The following is a 20358-nucleotide window of genomic DNA, read 5'->3' as shown; positions in this document are numbered from 1 at the left end:
TGACAACTTATTTATGGTCTAAGGTCATTACTCCTTTTCGTTGTTGCTTATGTCCCAGAGCAGCAGAATAGAACGGTTTTATTGGTTAATAGGCCTCAGAGACAGACCAAGTGGAATACAGTCCCCTGAAAAACGGCACTCTCCTTTCTAGAATAGTAATACAATTTTTTTTTTTTTAGAATAGTAATACAAATTTATACAAGGGTTTTAGTTCCTAAAACTGGGTGTCGATATAAATGTTTTACAAAGAACACTGGTCTATAGACTACGTAGTTAAGTTTTCGGAACGCCCTCACTTTCTTCTCCCTGAGGTTACTGTGTTACATAAAAGCTGAAACTGCTGTATATGGCTTTCTTATTAGAATCAGAACTTACTAGTAACTCGAACAGCAGCTGGAATGTAAATAGTAAGCACTAGATATGTATTCGCTATTATAGTCTACTTGAGTAGAGTAGAATTAGAATTAAGTATTTAAAATGAGGTTTTTTAAAAAGCCCAAAACAGTTAATAAAAACATTTATGGTCATATATATTCATACTATTTTGTTGATTTGAATATGTTTTGTTAAATAGTAACAGCTTTGAGAGAGAGCATATTTACTATTTTCGTTTACAACTTTGATGCTGAACTCAAGTAACATGTGTGCAGTTGGTGTCCACATTATAACTCGGTTTTAAATTACCCAGTGAAGAAATTCAAGATGCCGTACTCTTTTCTCCAGAGTGAAGCACAAAGTCTGAAAAAATGTTGTTGATGATATAACTATTAATAGCACTGTAGAAATTTATATTCTAAGGTGTTCCACATAGTAAAAGCTTCCATCAACATTTCATACTCTATCACCTCTTTCCTTCATTTGTTACAATTTGGTTAAATGGAACACAATATATTCATATAATAAGACAAATGTATTTTTTCAAAATAAGTCTAAAGGAAGCTAACATACATGAAGACTATCTACTACTATTTTTAACTACTACACATATTAACAATATCAGAGTAAATGTCACATTCTAAATCAGAAAATACTGTCATTCTCAGGCAACACCCTAACTGAAACGCAGCTCTAAAGACAACAAATGTGGTATTAAATTCCTGACCCCCTTGTCTATGCTTAATAAACCTTACTGAGATACACTTCCGCAAAAATCCCCTCTGCGACTATGAGATTCAGTATTATTGTGTTCAGATAGTTGGCTAAAAAATGGCCTTGTTTGAGCAAATACAGTAGGTGACATTTGTAGAGCACTTACCCTGTGGCAGGAGCTTAACATGTGCTAAGTGCTTTACGAGCATTAACTCATTTAATTCTCATAATAACCAATGAGGTTGTTAATGTGATTATTTATCTTCACTTTACAGATGCACTGTCTGAGATTACACAGCTATTAAGTAGTGGATCCAGTATGGAACAGAGGCCAGTCTGGCTCCAGTGGGCTACTTTCAGCCACCGTGCTCTATTGTTTATGTAAGTAGACATCCAAATTCTTAAATGCATCTACAGCTTGTCTATTTGCATGAGAACCCATAAATATCACTCAGTTTGAATAAATTTACTGCAGCAACCCTGCCTGTTGCCATCAGTAGTACCCGTGTTTGCTTGCTCTTATCAGGCAGCTATAAACAACAGAAAAGGGGTACATATAAATTCTATATAGAAGCTGCTGTTTATATTACGTGTTATGAATTAATAAAGCTGTCACTTGAGGTAGAGAAAAGATAGATTCATTTCAAGCTCTGTTCTGTGTGTATGCACATGCATGCATGTATGTGTTAGTTTTCCATTGTTGGCAGCCTGTATTTCTTACTTATTGTATCCTTAAATTAATTTATTTAATAAATTGTGATAATTTGTTCAATATGTATCTTCCCCTCCAGTCTTTAAACTCCGTTGCTTTCTCACTGTATTCCCCAACACCTAACATGGTGCGGTGGTGATACAGCCCTTCCTCGTCAATAAATGTTTGTTGATTGATTATTTTTGAATCTAATAAGCTAATTGAGTAATGGTAGCAGTTAACCACTCAACTATGCCAACTGCCTGCAGATACTGTGTGTATCAGTGTGATGCTTCTCCCCAGACTTCTCAGTCCTTTACCTCTGGGAGTTGAGAGGCAGGAAGAATGGCTTCTGGAAGTTGATAGAGTAGGACATATGGCTTTCTTGAATCTGATCAACTCAGTAATTCTTACTATCACTTTCATTTGTATCCATAATGTTCATACAACTGTCTACCTCTATGTGCTGCTACTAAGGAGCCTGTAATTCTTTTTACCAGAAACATTAAAAAAATGGAGAATACTTCTCTTCCTTTAGTAGATGCTATATCTGAAAAAAATAATACAATACCCAGAGTTCAGTATTAAGGTGTTAATTTTGACCTTTGCTTTGGAGGGAAGGTGGGTAGAAAGAATTCTCATCAAAGAACTGGTTTTTAAAGTAGAAAGATACCTCTTCTCTCACTGCTCAGAAAACCAGCCGCCATGACACCCAACTCCATAACTTTAAGGACAGCAAATTCATGACAAATGAGTGCTTTGGTGGGGATAGTAGATCAATTATTTCCTTTACCTTAGGAAAGCAACGTTGTCCATGGCTGAAATACTAGCCAAATTGTACAAGACTAGACTGGATATTATTCTGGACTTCAGATTCAGAACGCTTTTTGGCAAGACAACAGACTTGGATATGGTTGATATTATTTTAATTAGAATAAAATAAAATCCTCAACATAGTCTTGCAAAGCATGACCTAAATGAGAAGACAAAAATATGTTGAGAACCCAGAAAAAGAAATGGAATGAAAAACTAGATAGCACATTAAGAAACCACTTCTGGGACTTCCTTGGTGGCGCAGTGCTAAGAATCTGCCTGCCAGTGCAGGGGACACAGGTTCGGGCCCTGGTCCAGGAAGATCCCACATGCTGCGGAGCAGCGAAGCCCGTGCGCCACAACTACAGAGCCTATTCTGTAGAGTCCGCGAGCCACAACTACTGAAGCCCACATGCCTAGAGCCCGTGTTCTACAACAGGAGAAGCCACCGCAATGAGAAGCCCTCGCACCACAACGAAGAGTAGCCCCTGCTCACCGCAACTAGAGAAAGCCCACGCACAGCAATGAAGACCCAATGCAGCCATAAATAAATAAATAAATAAATAAAATTTATTTTAAAAAAGAAAAAAAAGAAACCACTTCTGGGGACTTCCCTGGTGGTCCAGTGGTTAAGACTCCACGTTCCCAATGCAGGGTACCCAGGTTCAATCCCTGGTCAGGGAACTAGATCCCGCATGCCGCAACTAAAGGATCCCACATGCTGCAAGGAAGATCCCACGTGTTGCAACTGAGATCCGATGCAGCCAAATAAATAAATATTTAAAAAAGAAAAAAAAAGAAACCACTTCTGGGCTAAGGTGTTGGGAAAGCTGGCTGTCATTTGGCAGAAAGCAGTGAACCAAGAGAACAGGTAGGGAGAAAGGTGAATTTTGATGGGGTGGGGAAGGGACATAGAGGAATTCTGTATACATTGTTAAAGAGATAAAACTCTATCCAGACAGTGGATAACTATCGAATGTTATTAAGCAGGAGAAAAGTAAAACCAGATTTTTGTTCCAGAAGAGTAATTGATGACAATGTGGAAGATAAATGGAAACAGAGAGACTTTGAGCTGAGACAAGCTAAAAGCTTCCTGCAAAGTCCCTGGAATCCAGAAACATTCCACAGACAGAAGTGGCCAAACCTGATGTCTGATGGAATGTGTTTGGAGGAAGGGGACATGATGGAGAAAAGGAGGCAGGATGACTGAGTTTTCTAGTGTGAACGGCTGGGTGGATGGTAAAATCATTCAACCACATAGGGGCAATGGGAGGTAAGGGGCCAGTGGATGGATGTGTGTTAGAGGAGGTGGATGCCACCATCCAAAAGACTAGCAGTGGCGCTAAGGAAAGTGGAGGAGCTAAGGAACAGTGCATGTCCATGTATCTACTATGCATAATGGTTATACCCAGAAGAGAATTAAACCATCCGGGGAGTGAGTGAGTAGGCAGGAAATAACTTAAGGTGAGGAAGAAACTCTGGAAAATAAAAGCAAAGGAAATGAACAAAAATGTCTGACGAGACCTTGCTTCTGTTGGGTAAGGTTCTATTACAGCTTGTTTTCAAATTCTGTATAGATTTCTTCAAATGGCCCATGAGGTAAAGGCAGCTATTTTAAAGCCTGGAATGTCCTGGTACTAAGTTACTTGAGGCTCTCTTTGACTTCCCTCCCTCTTGGCAATGAGATTAGCTGCTCTGCTGAACATAACCGTTACTGAAATGAGGACAGTGAGGTTCTCTCAGAGGAAAGGCTTCTCCTCTGCCTGATTCCCTGAGGCTGGTTGACTACAACACTGTGAAGACACAGCCCGGCTTGCTGGATGAGAACATTTCTCTCCTAAGTTTATGGTTTGGGAAAATGGAGAGAACTTTTTTGGCTCCCCTGCCCTTCTTGATACAACATTTAGAACTTGGACCCAATGCAGTGCTTGAAGGTCCTTCAAGAGAGTCCTCTCTTAAGCAATGTGTACACTTTCACCATGTGCGTATCTACTAAGGATTCATCTCTCAAACTTCTCAGTTATTTTGGTGTTACTTATTTTACATTGCTAGCAGGAATGGATTACGTGGATGGTCACAGGGTACTTTAAAATACTCAAGATGTTTTATAAAAGATGTGGTAATGAAGAGCCATAAGTAAAGTTTAAAATGTGTGGTCTAAAAATTAGGAAACATCTAACAATTAGAGGTATGATGGAACATGAAATAGGAAGCAAACTGGAAATATCCAATAAAACTGATTAGGAAAAATGCAATTACAGTGTTCCCAAAGGTCTTCTACATAAAGTGCTTCCTCTTCTGTTTTGCTACAAAGTGTGAGACCAAAATAAGGAAAGAGGAGACACTGGTGGAAACTTGTAGCAGACCAGAAAAGATACAAAAGCCAAGTTAAGTCTTTTTACTAGATAACATTTAAAATATTTACTGTTTGTTAATATGACACAAAATAAGCTTCTGGCACTTGGTTAAATTGAAACGGGAGCAAAGCTAGAGGGTTCAGTGGCTGGAGAGAAGTGGTCAAAGGGTACAAAGTTTCAGTTATGCAAGATGAAAAAGTCCTTTTCTATTGAACAGCATAGTGCCTGTGTTGACAATATTAAGAATTGGCTAAGAGAGTAGATCTTATGTTAAGTGTCATTATCACAAAAATTAATAATAATAAAGAAGGCAGGAGGAAACTTTTGAAGGTGACGGATATGTTTATGGCATAGATTGTGGTGATGGTTTCACTGGTATATACTTATATCCAAAATCATCAAGTCATATACATGAAATATGTATAGCTCTTTGTATGTCATTCATACCTCAGTAAAGTGGCTTATTGAAAAAGAAGTGCCTGCGAGAACCTCAAAGCCTTTCCAAGTGCTGTAGGTATTTCTCCCATAGCATGGTGATTTCCAAGTTAAAAGGTTTCAGGGGACTCTGCTCAACTCTAGGGATAGTTCCTAGCTTAGCTTAAGAAGTAGCTGAGAACATTTGAATATCAGTGGTTATGGTAACATTATAGTTGAGTTCGCATTTTTAAATTTATTTCTTTTTTGGCTGTGTTGGGTCTTTGTTTCTGTGCGAGGACTTTCTCCAGTTGCGGCGAGCGGGGCCCACTCTTCATCGCGGTGCTCAGGCCCTCACTGTCGCGGCCTCTCCTGTTGCGGAGCACGGGCTCCAGATGCGCAGGCTTAGTAGTTATGGCTCACGGGCTTAGTTGCTCCGCGGCATGTGGGATCTTCCCAGACCAGGGCTCGAACCCGTGTCCCCTGCATTGGCAGGCAGATTCTTTACCACTGCACCACTAGGGAAGTCCCTCTGATCTTTAAATGTAATACATCGTAAACATTTCCTCATCTGTAAAATGGAAGTAATGGTCCCTATATAGCAATCTCACAGGTAGGTTGTTATCTGAATTAAACAAAGTCAGTTTATGTAACAGGGCCTGCCATGTATAATCATGTAAGCACTCAAAAATGTTAATTATAAGAGTATCAAGCCCTTGCCTTGCATCTCTCCATTTGCAAAAGTCCAGGCATCCAAAGTGCTTTGAAAGAAAATAATAGAATTTCTACAGTAATCGAAATATCAACAACAATAGAAATTGCAAGTCCCCAGTCTCTTCTGCAGTTCTTGAAATACTGTTAGCATCTGTAATTTAGTGGCCAGCTGAATGAAGTCGATGCATCACCACCATCAAATTACTTATGTTGTAATGTGTTAACTGGAAATATCGCCTCTGTTCGAAAGTGGTATTTTGATGCTTTCCAGGGTGAATCTGGTGCGGCCATCTCCACACTGTGCATCACATCAGACCTTGCCAATCTGCAGATTCAGAATTTTATAAAATGTACAGCCCTTTTATGTCTGTACTGTGCCTTTATCTACTATATTAGTCTGCCCAGGCTGCCATAACAAAATACCAGAGCCTAGGTAGCTTGAACAACAGAAATTTATTTACTCACCGCTCTGGAGGCTAGAAGTCCAAGATCAAGTTGCTGTCAGGATTGGTATTTGGTGAGGCCTCTCTTCCTGGCTTGCAGACAGCCATTTTCTCACTTTGTCCTCAAATGACCTTCCATCTCTGCTGGGGAGGAAGAGAGGGAGTAGGGGGGAGAAAGAGAAAAAGAGATGTATCTGGTGTCTTTTCCTCTACTTATAAGGACACCAATCCTATTAGATAAGGAGTCCATCCTTATGACCTCATTTAACCTTTATTACTTCCCTAAAGGTCCTATCTCCAAAGACAATCACACTGGGGGTCAGGGCTTAAACCTATGAATTTGGGGGAACACAGTTCAGTCCATAACACATACCAAACACCAGCAGTCCAAGCTAACTACATATCAGTAAAGCAGATGATTTATTCTGATATTTCATTATAGGCTATAATAATAAGTATTTCTAAAAAGAGACACGTATGGTAAACACCTAACAGAATTAGATAAATTTTTCATAAGGGCTTCCCGAGTATTTTTCTTGAGAAATTAAAAATTCTTAATATACATTTATGATAACATTAGAATTGAAAATGTTCATTTCCTTTCAAGAGATCATTCCTTGAAATTTCATGTTTTTTCATAGTGATAAATATGAATCAGGTTAAAGTGTTCCTCAAAAGCTGCATTTCACAGTCCTATTTGCTCTAATACATTTTATGTCAACTAACAAAATTTAATTATTGTTATTATTATAAGCTACTCAGCTTCACTAAAACTAGCTTCATTTGTTATAAATTAATATGGCTTAGGAGAAAAATTTAGTCAAGCTGAATTATGAGAAAAGAGATATTTCATTCAATATTTTAATTTTTTCAGGCAAATATGATAGCTGGCCAATTTTTAAAAATCTAGACTGTCACTTCTATTATCATTTCACAAAAACAAATATTTTATCATTGTCTAATTCATACCAAATGGCAGCAATTGATGCTCTTGTTTTTTTTCTTGTCCAAAATTAGTTTATAATTTCACCCAAGAGTTGTTGTTGCCAAGAGGTCAGTTTCTTTCTCCAGGAACACTTGACCATGCCGAGATCTGCAATCATGAGGACATGTAATATGGATCTGTCATGTTGCTTTGAAAGCTTTGAAGCCCAGATTTGAACATAACATTTAGTACCAGAGTTTAGCACAGAACAAAGTTAATTGTGGAACAGTGTATACCACTGAATGGAAGTGAACCAAAATTATATTTGAAGTGGGAATAAAAGGCCTGAAGTCAAAGTTTCTACACTGAAATGTCCAAGGTTTATATTCATCATTAAAAGAGATAGACCTTATACCACATAATTTTAGAATACTAGAGAAACTATTAAGAGAAACAATGCAATGTGTATGAAGGGGAGACAGAGAAAAAGAGGGGGAATAAGGAGACATTTTGCAGCTGTGAAATGTTACTACTGCTGTAGTCTTATTTAAATAGCTTTATTTTTTAAATTAAAATGTATTGCATTTAAAATTAAATGCAATAAATACAATGAAACACACAAACAAATATGCATTTTTTTAACCCAGGAATGCACAATGAAGGTGAAGTTGAAGAAAACAAACTAGGCTAAATTAAATAAGTAAAAAGGCCAAAATTGCCAATCCGTGACCAGCCTATCTGTCTATTTTCAATTAATGGCTAAATGAGTTTTACGTGAGATCATATTAAACCTGAGTGTCTACATTGCACAATAGGATGATGCATCGTAGCTGCTAAGCCAAGCACTGGGAAATAAACAAACTCCTCAAACCTTAGCCTAGAATCTAGTTTCAAATTCCTAAATTCTCTCTATAAAGTGCTTCTTATGTCCCTTTTGGACAGTACTAATATTTCCGTTAGCTTTATTGTATATTTTTAAATCAATATAGAATCTCAGCAAGTGTTTGTTAGTTAACTTTGGTTGACTTGTTTTCTGAAACAGCAATTATTAGCAGTTATTCTCTACAGAGAATCAGCTAAACCAACCCACGATTCTGATAGTACAGCAAGCCTGTGGAGGTTGAAAAACCTAAAAAGCTGGCAGAACACTCCGGAGGAAAAATCTTGTGAAAAATATCGACCGCTCTGTAAGGTGAAAGTACTGTAGTAATGGTTCTACTTTTAGCCTCTGCTACTCATACCAGAGAAATTATCCACCGTCCCATTGCTACACTGCCATTTTCTTTAACTTATAATGAAGTGTAGAATTGATCAAAAGAAGAATATATTCTGAGGAAATTTATAAAATTAATAAGTATATAAAACATGGAACTTTTCTGAGTATAAAATTTTGCATGATATATCTGGATAGAAGTTATATAAAGGATTAAAGCATCATGTGGATATATGTGTTTGAAAACTACTTTGTGTATTAATAAGTTAGAAATAAATTGTACTGAATTAGCAGGTTTAGGTAAACATGACTCATTTGCTAAGAATGTGTCTTGGTCAGCAAGATACTTGGAAATAGGTCCAACAAAGAGGATGAGACCTCACAGTTTGAAGTTCCTGCAACCACAAAAAAAAAAGAAGGAGAAACAGAAGTGAAATATGGGAGGAATTTATGCAGAAGCCAGTGATTAAGACCACAGAGAAGTGTGGGGTTTGTGAATAAAAGAATGTCCCCAAGTCCCATTCAACACAAGAAATTTTGGGCATAGTGACTGTTGTTTCTCCTGGTACTGTGGTTGCCACAGCATAAATAAACTAAGTGTTCCTGTTTGTTAAATGTTATTCCACTTGTCCTACCCAAGGTAAATATACTGTGAAGCTAATGGAGCTTAAGCTTCAGGGTCCCTCACTTACACAGACTCCTTCCAAGCCCATTAAGGGCCTAGAAATGATCTCATGTGGTTATATGTTTGAGTAAAATTCGCCGAAGATATTTCCATCACGATCAGTTAAGACCTCTATTTCCTTCCATTCTGATGTTCCTTCTGATAGACTTCCCTTAGTCATGTCACATTGGAATGGCCACAGTGTGGCCAGTTAATGGGATCCAGTTAATGGGAAGTTGAACTGAGCATACATTGGTTTGGGTTTCGTGGAATGTGATTATGTGTGGTGCAGTATTTCTGTGTAGAGGTAAGTATTGCTAGCCATCCAGGAATAGAAATGGCTCCCAGGAATATTCCTACTGCCCTCTGTGCCAACTCACCTGGGATCCTGTCATGTAAAGGTGCAGGGCCAGAGGTTACACTGCAATGTGACTTCATCCTGCAGTGGATGGCACCATATATACAAAGACTAAAAGGAAAGGAGGTATGAGTCAGTCTATTGGAAATTCTTCCAATCACTAGATATGTAAAATTGTTAGGGAGAGAGAAGTCTATTTTTATCCTCCTGGTCAGAAAGGAAGTTCTGTTCTGTCGGCAACATACTCAGTAATGCAATGTACACAATTATCAATGTATCATAGTCTTTCCCCCTCTTTTGAAGGAAATTGTACATGATAGAATTTATCAGAATTACTGTTAGTATAAAAGAAGTCCGCCGTTAGTCTGGGGTAACTCCACAGCCACCAGGGACCAAGGCTCCTATATTTCTGCTCTGTCATCCTCAGTATGTGGCTTCCTTCCTCAAGGTTCCCTCATGAGTTCAGGATAATTGCTGGCGTTCTAGCTATCATGTCCACATTCCAGGCAGTAGGAGGAAGGGAGAAGAGAAGGATAAAAGGATGTGCTCCACAGCCGAATCAAATCCCGTTAAGGGGCCATTCCTGATGTTTCTCATAGCATTTCCCCTTTGGCCAGAACTATATGCAAAGGAGGCTGAGATAGGTAGTCTTTTCAGATAGGTGATTTGCTGCTAGAATACAACTTGGAAAATGGCAAGCAGGTGGACAAGTGGAAACTTAAAAAAGCAGAGAAAGCTGAAATTTAAGCATCTGCACCCGGAAAAGCCATAAAGCAAGACAAGAACGGCCGCAGAATTGGAGGCACCTGTCACTTTGAATGGGGTGTGGATTAAAAACAAGATTAGTTGAAAGTCTAATAAAAAGCAGCTAGCTCTCTAGATGCCAGCCCTAACATTGCATAGCCAGGCACCTAAACCTTTCCCACCCCAACAGAGGAAGACATTCCAGGTATTCTCACTGGAAAAATCGAAACAGAGCTCTAGCCTCAGGAATATTTCAGGGAAGTAAGACAAAAGGTAAAATAGGGAGGTAGAGTTAAATTTTACATACTGAGTTGTGAGAACTTTAGTCCCCTGCCCTTACTCAACTCCTAGAATAATAGCAGCCAGGCTTACACTCTCTCCTGAAATACAGAACAATAACAACAGTACAAACAAACAGAAAACTAGCCCAAGAGAAAAAAACCCTACAGACGCTAACATTTGGGCATCTACAAAGTAAGGCCTGAGTACAGATCTACAGTAAACTGTACAGTGAAGCCACTAGTTAACATCCTGGCCAAGTTTCCAAGCCATTTTTGGTGTTTCTCTCTTAAATAAGAACAGAGAGCCAAAAATCACTAGACTTTTAAGAAAGTCTCTACAAGATCGCCTTTATTGGCAATCTAAAGGCCTGTGAGCATAAGTCCCAGAGATGCTTGCAACTAACATTTATGCTACTTCCGAAGCTCTCAGTTCAGAGAAGCATATGTTGGCCTGAAAGGCTACAGGTGATTAAAAAGAAAAAAAAAAAGACAGTGTTCATGCTTGGTATTCTATGCTGTGCTCTGCTCGGTCTTGTTTGTCGCACCACAAGATTGATGGGGTGCAATAAATGCTCTAATGAGATGGTCTCTGACGTATATCAGGATTGGCTTAAGGATTGAGGCTCTTGGCCCCTAAAATTACCCAACGTAGCTGCTTGCTACTTCTCTACTGAAAACGAATTACTAGCCTGGCAGACACTGGTTGAGACGGCACCACAGTTGAGGGACAGCTAAGACCAAAGGTTCCAGTAATTTCCTGGATGATGTCAGAGAAACAGTGGAATAAGGAAGGAGCAGCTCAGTTAGTCTCATTGATTTAATGTGACCGATACATTCAGGAATGTGTGAAAGGGGGCAAGATGGGAGGGGTGTAGAGAATTCATGGACCAGAGGCATCCACTGCCTGGAGATGACACTGTCCCCATTACATGCTGTCTTTCTAACAACGGGGACTACAGTTCAGAAAGATGTGACTAAGCTTCATTTATTGATGACAGTGTCCACACCCCTCGTAGTAGAAGGCAAGGGAAAGTCAGCCCGAAGGGCCTAGTTATATACTGTGTGGCTGGCTGTACATTCCAATGTCTGTCTTAGCTTAGTTTCCCCTGAAAGCAGAGCCGGAGACATACTCTCAGGTGCATGTAACTTATTTGGAAGGTAATCCCAGAAAATGGAGAGTGATACAGGCAAGGAGAGAAAGCCAATAAAATGTGTGTCATTGAATGGTTATCACCCTGTACAGCTCAGGCTCAATCCTGCTTGGGACCCTCTAAAGAACTATAGAATCTTCTTGGAATTGTATGCTATTGATAAACTGCACATATAATTAAATAAAACATCATATTTATATTATGTATAGAGAAAAATTAAGTAAAAATAATTTAATTATAACATTTATATAAAAATAATTTTACAAACCCTATTCTGAGAACTAAAGTTCTATTGATTGTTATTATGAGCACAAGTATGGCCCTTGTTTTTGTTTTTGTTTTTTATTTTTGCGGTACGGGGGCCTCTCACTGTTGTGGCCTCTCCCGTTGCGGAGCACAGGTTCCAGACGCGCAGGCTCAGCGGCCATGGCTCACAGGCCCAGCTGCTCCGCGGCATGTGGGATCTTCCCGGACCGGAGCACGAACCCGTGTCCCCTGCATCGGCAGGTGGACTCTCAACCACTGAGCCACCAGGGAAGCCTCCCCCTTTAAGTTTTTTAAATGCTAACAAATGAGATTAAAATTCATTTTGAAGAGACCTGATTTTAAGTCTCTAGTTTCTTGATGTTGGTTCCAATGGTTCATTTGAAGTTTGGACTAACTTCAGAGGGACTCACTTTTGTTTTTAGGATTTGAGGGTAGAGGAGAAACTCCAGCCCAAGAAGGGGGCTCTATAAGCTCTTCCCAGAGGAGGATGAGAAGGAAAAGGAGGTCTCTACAGTAACTGCTTGCATCTGGAGTGACGATAACATATTAGAGGGAGGTGGGTGAATGTGACCTGGCAGCACAGGAGGCCCCTGCTTTCAGACCAAGGCCACCATCTGGAGGGACAACAGGGAGTTATTGTTTGGAAAATTTACTGTGATGTGGTGACTCCTAGTTCAGTGACCAGATCATTCTTGCAACTTCAGCCATCAGCTCCTTTTTTCTTGAGTGTCTGGATCTTTCATCTACTTCTTTTATTAGGGAAGTATTATTTTATTATTTCCTCCTTCAGGATAGAGTTGGTACTCGTCAGCATTCCATAGGTGTCCGCCAGGCTCTGAATTTTTGTTGACTCTTTCTCTAGGCTAATATCCTCCAAAGATGACTCAGTTGCTACAGTCCCCCTTTGAACAGTGCCATCCTTGCCAAGGAGTTGACACTTCTCTTGAATTTGTTATGCCAATGTTTGTGAAATTTCAGCCAGCATTGTGAAAGCAGCATTTCCCATTTCACATGACGCCAGCTTCCAGACAACTAGACAAGTCTAAACAAATACGAGACCCACTAAAAAGCCGATGACAGGCGCACACACCATGGACTCTGGCTGGAGGCTGCAGAGGGCAGGGCCTGGATTCCCATCTTCCAGCCATGGCTCCACCACCACTGCTTGTGGCTTTCCAAGGATGCCTGAAGCCAAGCTCTGTGGTGGCTTGAAGCCCTTCCGTGGCACTGAAGCCCACCACAGAGCTCTATGGAGTAACCACACCTCTCCCAGCTCACGAAAACTTCTGAGATCCCTCTACTTAACCCCAGCAACATCCCACACTGGCAGCCTAAGCAGGCCACCAGTGGAGCTGGCCCAGAGAATGGAGAGATCAACTTTAAAAAGTTTCTCAAAATTACTGCCCACTACCCCTCTTCTCTTCTTAATTAAGAAAAAATTATGAAACTTTTTATTTCTCAGCTGCATTGCACAGCATGCGAGATCTTAATTCCCTGACCAGGGATGGAACCCATGCCCCCTGCAGTGGAAGCTCAGAGTCTTAACCACTGGACCACCAGGGAAGTCCTGAAACATTTTTACTAAGGTAAAATACAGGGGACTTCCCTGGTGGCACAGTGGTTGAGAATCTGCCTGCCAAGCCAGGGGACATGGGTTGGATCCCTGGTCCGGGAGGATTCCACATGCCGCAGAGTGGCTAAGTCCAAGCGCCACAACTACTGAGCCTGTGCTCTAGAGCCCGCGAGCCACAACTACTGAAGCCCACGTGCCTAGAGCCTGTGCTCCGCAACAAGAGAAGCCACCGCAATGAGAAGCCTGCGCACCGCAATGAAGAGTAGCCCCCGCTCGCCGCAACTAGAGAAAGCCTGCGCGCAGCAATGAAGACCCAATGCAGCCAAAAAATAAATTAAAATTAAAAAAAATATGTGTGTATATATATATATATATATATACACACACACACTCTGTGATGTATTCATATCGTAAATGTATATGCTTTGATGACTTTTGCCAACTATATACACCTGTATAACCAATATGCCAATGTAGATATAGAACACTTTCAGAAAGTTCCCTCATTCCCCCTTCCAGGAGTCCCTACTCCCTAAAGGCAATCATCTCTTTGATTTTTATCGACATATATGAATTTGGACTCTTTCTGAACTTCATACAAATGGCATCGTGCAGAATGTATTCTTTTGTATCTGGATTATTTTGCTCAACATCATGTGTTTGGGGTTCACCCATGGTGGCCACCCCTTCTTTCGTTCTGAGTCGAATGCCATTGTACAGGCACACATGATTGGACATCAGCCCACCCCTCTTGCTCCCCATTCACTCCACCTCCTCCCAGCCCCCTCCTTTATTTTACTGACTGAAATACTTTGGGAAAGAAAACTTCCCTCATCAACCATTGGGGTTTCCCTGAGGTATAAATTTGTACAGAAAAGTTAGGCTTAAAAGGTGATCAATTAGACTTGCTTTTTAGTGTACATATGACCTTGCACTCTTACAGATATTTGATATGTTTTAATTCGTTGCAGTTACTATTATTATCAATACTCAAATTATCCCTTCTTTAGCTAGTATTGTCTTTTGAATCCTTTTGACAGAACCCCAGAAGCCTTTGATGGCTTCTTTCCTTCTGATGTGACAAGTTATTCCGGATTTATCTTGTACATTTCCTGCCCCAGACCTGACATTAGCCACTCATTCAAAGTCATGGCTCCTTTGAGGAGAAAATGATATTTAGAGACCATAGTCTGTGCTCGGGGTGCTGAGTGCTACTGACTGGTCATTGTTTCTAAGCCTTTTCAGTGAACAAAGCTAAGAAATATTATTTAAGTTGAGATATATTTGACATATAACACTGTATTAGTTTTAGGCATATAACACAATGATTTGATATATGTATATGTTGAGAAATGATTATCACAAAAAGTATAGTTAACATGCATTACCACACATAGATACAAATTTTTGTTTTCTTATGATGAGAACTTTTAAGATCTACTCTTCTAGCAACTTTCAAATATATAATACAGTATTGTGAACTATAGTCACCATGCTGCACATTACATCCCCAGGATTTATTTTCTTATAACCGGAGATTTGTACCTTTTGATCACTTTCATTCATTTTGTTGAGTGAAAATGGTAACCACCAATCTGTTCTCCGAATCTGTGAGCTCCATTTTTTAAGAACCCATATGTAAGTGAGATCATATACTATTTGTCTTTCTCTGTCTGACTTAAGAAATATATATTTTTTAAAAGAGAAAACATATCAGGGACTTCCCTGGTGGTGCAGTGGTTAAGAATCCGCCTGCCAATGCAGAGGACATGGGTTTGATCCCTGGTCCAGGAAGATCCCACATGCCACGGAGCAACTAAGCCCATGCGCCACAACTACTGAGCCCATGTGCCACAACCACTGAAGACTGCATGCCTAAAGCCCAAGCTCCTCAACAAGAGAAACCACTGCAATGAGAAGCCCACGCACCGCAACAAAGAGTAGCCCCCCTCGATGCAACTAGAGAAAGAATGTGTGCAGCAACAAAGACCCAACACAAATAAATAAATAAATAAATAAATAAAAGAATGTACTCCCAGACATATGAAAAAAAGAAAAGAGAGAGAGAAAACTTATCACATGCAAGAACCTTTTAACTGATCTGCTTATACCAGTTTCTACTTCACTACTCCTTCCAACTCATGCTCTGCATTTCTGTCAGAATCATCCTTATGAAACACAGATCTGATCTTCATAATCCCCTGCTTAAAAACTTGTGATGGAGTCCCATTGCCAAAAGGATTAAGCCAAAGCTCCTTGGCATGGTATACATACAGATCCTCTAAAAATTTGTCTCCTGGTTTCCATTCCAACCTCTTTAACATTCATTCTTCCCTCTCCCATAGTTCAGCACACCATACTGCTCCCGCCACACTGTGCCTTTTCTCATCTGGTTCACTTTCTCTGATTTTTCTATTTCTTGGTAAATTTGTATTCATCCTTCAATAAATATCTCAAACATCAATTTTCTCTAAAATAAATTGCAGTCTCCTTTCCCTACAGAGGACTAATCTGTTTCCATCATATCCTACACAGTATTCCAAATGTCTTTACATAGCACTAATGAAACTATATAATAATGATTTGTTTACATGCATCTCTCTCTAGCTAGAGTGTCCCCCAAAATGTTGGACACTTACCATTAGTGGTACTGTAGATGGTTTTACGTGTTACACTGATATGACGTTAAATATTGAATTGCATAGTGTGAGAGTTATCCCCTTTTTAATACTTTAGGGAGAAAGTTTTAGTTTTGTGCTTATGGCTTTAACATCTCTCTATTATTGTGTGATTAATTTCCCTTTTTTAAGAGAGAGCAGGCCTCAGGCTTAAAACTTTGTAGATAACAATAATTGGCTGGAATTTATATATTTCTTCATGATATTTTCTGATGATTATTTTCTGTCTATGAAACTTTAAAAATGAATATTGATGAGTGACTTCCCTGGTGGTCCAGTGGGTAAGACTCTGTGCTCCCAATGCAGGGGGCCTGGGTTCATTCCCTGGTTGGGGAACTAGATCCCACATGCATGCTGCAACTAAGAAGTCCACATGCCACAACTAAGAAGCCTGCATGCCGCAACTAAAAGATCCCGCGTGCCACAACGAAGACCTGGCACAGCCAAAATAAATAAATAAATTAAATATTTTTAAAAAGATAACATGGTCAACACATAAAATCAATTGTATTTCTAGGAAAAATTAATATTGATGATAGATTTTTCTTTTAAAATAAAAGTGAGATAAAGAAAAATAGTAAGCATATAATGGTAACAAAGTGCATCATTATGGCAAAATTCTCGTAGGATATGTGAAAATGACTTAACTCTGGGAAACATTGGGCTAGGTCCTTCAGAAGCAGGAGGCATAACTTCTATTTTTATCCCCAGTTCCTAGTACTATGTTTAATATACAGTAGATCGTCACTAAATATTTGTCAAATTAAGTTAGGAAGAAACACTCACCTCCAACATTTTCAAGATTCAATGTCATTTTGGGGGATATATACCTAAAGTGAAAGGGCTTCTGTAACTGACTTTTCTGAAAAAGTTAAATAGTATCCATTGTTATCATATAAATGACCTTTAAAATGATTTCCTATAGCTACCATGGAAGAAATCAAATTCACAAGAGGATACGACCATAGATTCTCCAACTGGGTTGTGTGGAATGAGGTCTTAAAAGCCAAAGTTCAGGGGCAATAGAAGAAGGTTAACAATACATTCTATTACAATCATCACATCAGTTTTCACCATCAAGGTCACGGTACATTTTAAGGGAGGGTAGACCAGAAGAGCTCTCACTAGAGGTGAGCTAGCACCATCTGTTGGGGAGTGAGTTCACAGCATAAGATGATATCAGCTGACTTCGTTACTCCGGAATTTATTTCTCCAAAGTACTTTCTTTCCATCATACAAATTTCAAGACACTCATGCATACCCAAGTACAATTTAATTTTCAGTCAGGTCTACTATGATAGTCAAAAACAAAACTCTTTAATTAATCTGATTATAGTGTACTAGTTTTTCATGATTTGACTCTTTAATTACAGACCTGATAATTAGACTACTTTGACCCATTTAAGAAATGGAAAAAAGGTTAGTAACATCATACAGCCACGTGGATTATAGGTTTGCTGTAGAATAACAAATATGTGTTGCACAAAACAAAAACAAACTCATAGATACAGAGAACAAGTGGGTGGCTGCCATAGGGTGGTAGAGGGGTGGGCAAAATAGGTGAAGGAGGTTAAGAGGTACGGACCTCCAGTTATAAAATAAATAAACAACGGGGATGTAATATACAGCATAAGGATATGGTCAATAATACTGTAATAACTTTGTGTGGGGACAGATGATTATTAGACTTATTGTGGTGATCATTTCATAATGTATGTAAATGTGAAATCACTATGTAGTACACCTGAAACTAACATAATGTTGTACATCGACAAAACTTTAAATAAATATAAAGCAAAAAACAAAAGTACATTGTTTGTTCTTATAAACCAGCCTTGATTATCTGTGGTTATTAGAAATAGAGGTAGCCTTAAATTTTAAACTTTACAAATAAGCTAGAGACAGTCATTTTCTCCTTTCATACTCCTTCCCAAAAAATCTATAGGTGAAATTGAGAGGGTAGTGTTTCTCTTGTTTACCATTTGGAATAGATGCTCCAGAGTGACAAAAAGGGAAGAGATAGCCAGCTGAGTGTGTGAAGGTAGGTGGAAAGTGAGGGGGAAATCATAAGCGCTTGGATTCTAAATGACAACAAGTGTGTTACCAGCAGTTTCCCCAGAGACAGGGCTTAGGAGTAAAGTTTCAAACATTAGAAATAAATTCGTATGTGCCTCTATTTTAATTTTTTTTTTTTTTTTTTTTTTTTTTTTTTTTTTGCGGTACGCGGGCCTCTCACTGTTGTGGCCTCTCCCATTGCGGAGCACAGGCTCCGGACGCGCAGGCTCAGCGGCCACAGCTCACAGGCCCAGCCGCTGTGGGATCCTTCCCGGACCGGGGCACGAACCCGCGTCCCCTGCATCGGCAGGCGGACTCTCAACCACTGCGCCACCAGGGAAGCCCCTTTTTTTATTCATCCTCCTCCTCCTCCTCTTCGTCCTCGTCTTCTTCGTCTTCCTCTTACACCTTTTTCCGGGCAACTTTAGCAGGACCCTTGGCGCCATCAAACTTCCCTTTAGACTTATAGTCTGAGACATCCTTCTCGTATTTCTCCTTCAGCTTCGCTGCCTTTTTGATATATGGCTGCTTCTCGCTGTCACTTAAGTTATTCCATATCTCGCCCAGCTTCTTTGCCACATCTCCAATAGAGATGCCAAGGTTTGTAGATTTGACCTTGGGGCGGAATTCGGAACAGAACAGGAAAAATCCAGACGGTGGCCTCTTGGGGGCATTCGAGTCCTTCTTCTTCTTGCCTCCCTTAGCTAGTCCGTAATCCTTCATTTCCCGATCATAGAGCACTTTATCTGCCTTTGCCATTTCATTAAATTTAGACTTCTCTTTCCAGGACATTGTCTTCTACCACTCAGAGCACTTATTGGAAAATTCTGCAAAATTGTCAGGGACCTCGGGGTTTTTCTTCTTATGTTCCTCTCTGCACATCTGCACAAAGAAGGCATAAGCAGACATCTTGCCCTTTGGTTTCTTGGGTCACCTTTAGCCATCTTGACTGTATTGTTCGCTAGTCTGGGCAGCGCAGGGCATGACGCGTGGCTCAGCGCTCCACAGCTGTGCGCTCCATAACTTATTTTAAATCAATTCCAGCTACCTTTAAAGTTCAAGTTTCTAATTTCCTCCTTCCACAGTTTGTTCCTTTCCTCAAATACTTCTATCAATAGGAACAGGAAAAAAACCTCCTACCTAGTCACTAAGTCTTTTCAGTTATCCCAATAAAAGCTTTTTTCAAACTGTAAAGAGCTTTGTAGGGTTTTTCCAATTATAAAAAGTATTTAAAAATAATATGACAGGGGCTTCCCTGGTGGCACAGTGGTTAAGAATCCGCCTGCCAATGCAGGGGTTCGATCCCTGGTCAGGGAAGATCCCACATGCCATGGAGCAACTAAGCCCACACGCCACAACTACTGAACCTGCTCTCTAGAACCTGTGAGCCACGGCTACTGAGCCCTCGCGCCTAGAGCCCGTGCTCCACAACAAGAGAAACCACTGCAATGAGAAGCCCGCGCGCCGCAACGAAGAGTAAACCCTGCTCACCGCAACTAGAGAAAGCCCGAATGCAGCAATGAAAACCCAATGCAGCCAAAAATAAATAATTAAAATAAATTAATCTGACAGTACCAAAGGTAAGAAGTGAAAATCAGAGTGTAATGCCTCCACCTAGAAACAATTCTATTTATAAATGAACATACCAATACACATATTTTTAACTAAATAGGTTCATGGTTTACACAGAGTCTACTGAATTTTTACTCCACTTAATATGTCAGGGGGGAGGTTTATTAATAACTCTCACCTCCTCCCAAGTCTCTTTTCTCTGCAAGGTCAGTGTAGTGGGTTGAATGGTGGCCCCAGAAAAGACATAACCAAGTCCTGATCTTATTTAGAAAAAGGGTCTTTTCAGATACAATTAAGGATCTTGAGATGAGATCATCTTGGATTACCTGGGTGGGCCCTAAATCCAATGATAAGTG

At 39.8% G+C, this 20358-nt stretch overlaps 1 pseudogene across 1 annotated transcript; it reads right to left on the bottom strand.

The window, feature by feature from the left end:
* Positions 1 to 18781: 18781 nt before the first annotated feature.
* LOC307195269 (high mobility group protein B3-like) lies at positions 18782 to 19395 on the bottom strand (annotated as a pseudogene). Its single transcript has one exon. The product of its transcript is annotated as a high mobility group protein B3-like (transcript).
* Positions 19396 to 20358: the final 963 nt, after the last annotated feature.

The sequence above is a fragment of the Stenella coeruleoalba genome (assembly GCF_951394435.1).
Source record: "Stenella coeruleoalba genome assembly, chromosome: 12".
NCBI classification, from domain to species: Eukaryota; Metazoa; Chordata; class Mammalia; order Artiodactyla; family Delphinidae; genus Stenella; species Stenella coeruleoalba.
Note: the sequence above shows the minus strand (reverse complement) of the source record. Positions and strands in the feature narration are given on the sequence as shown.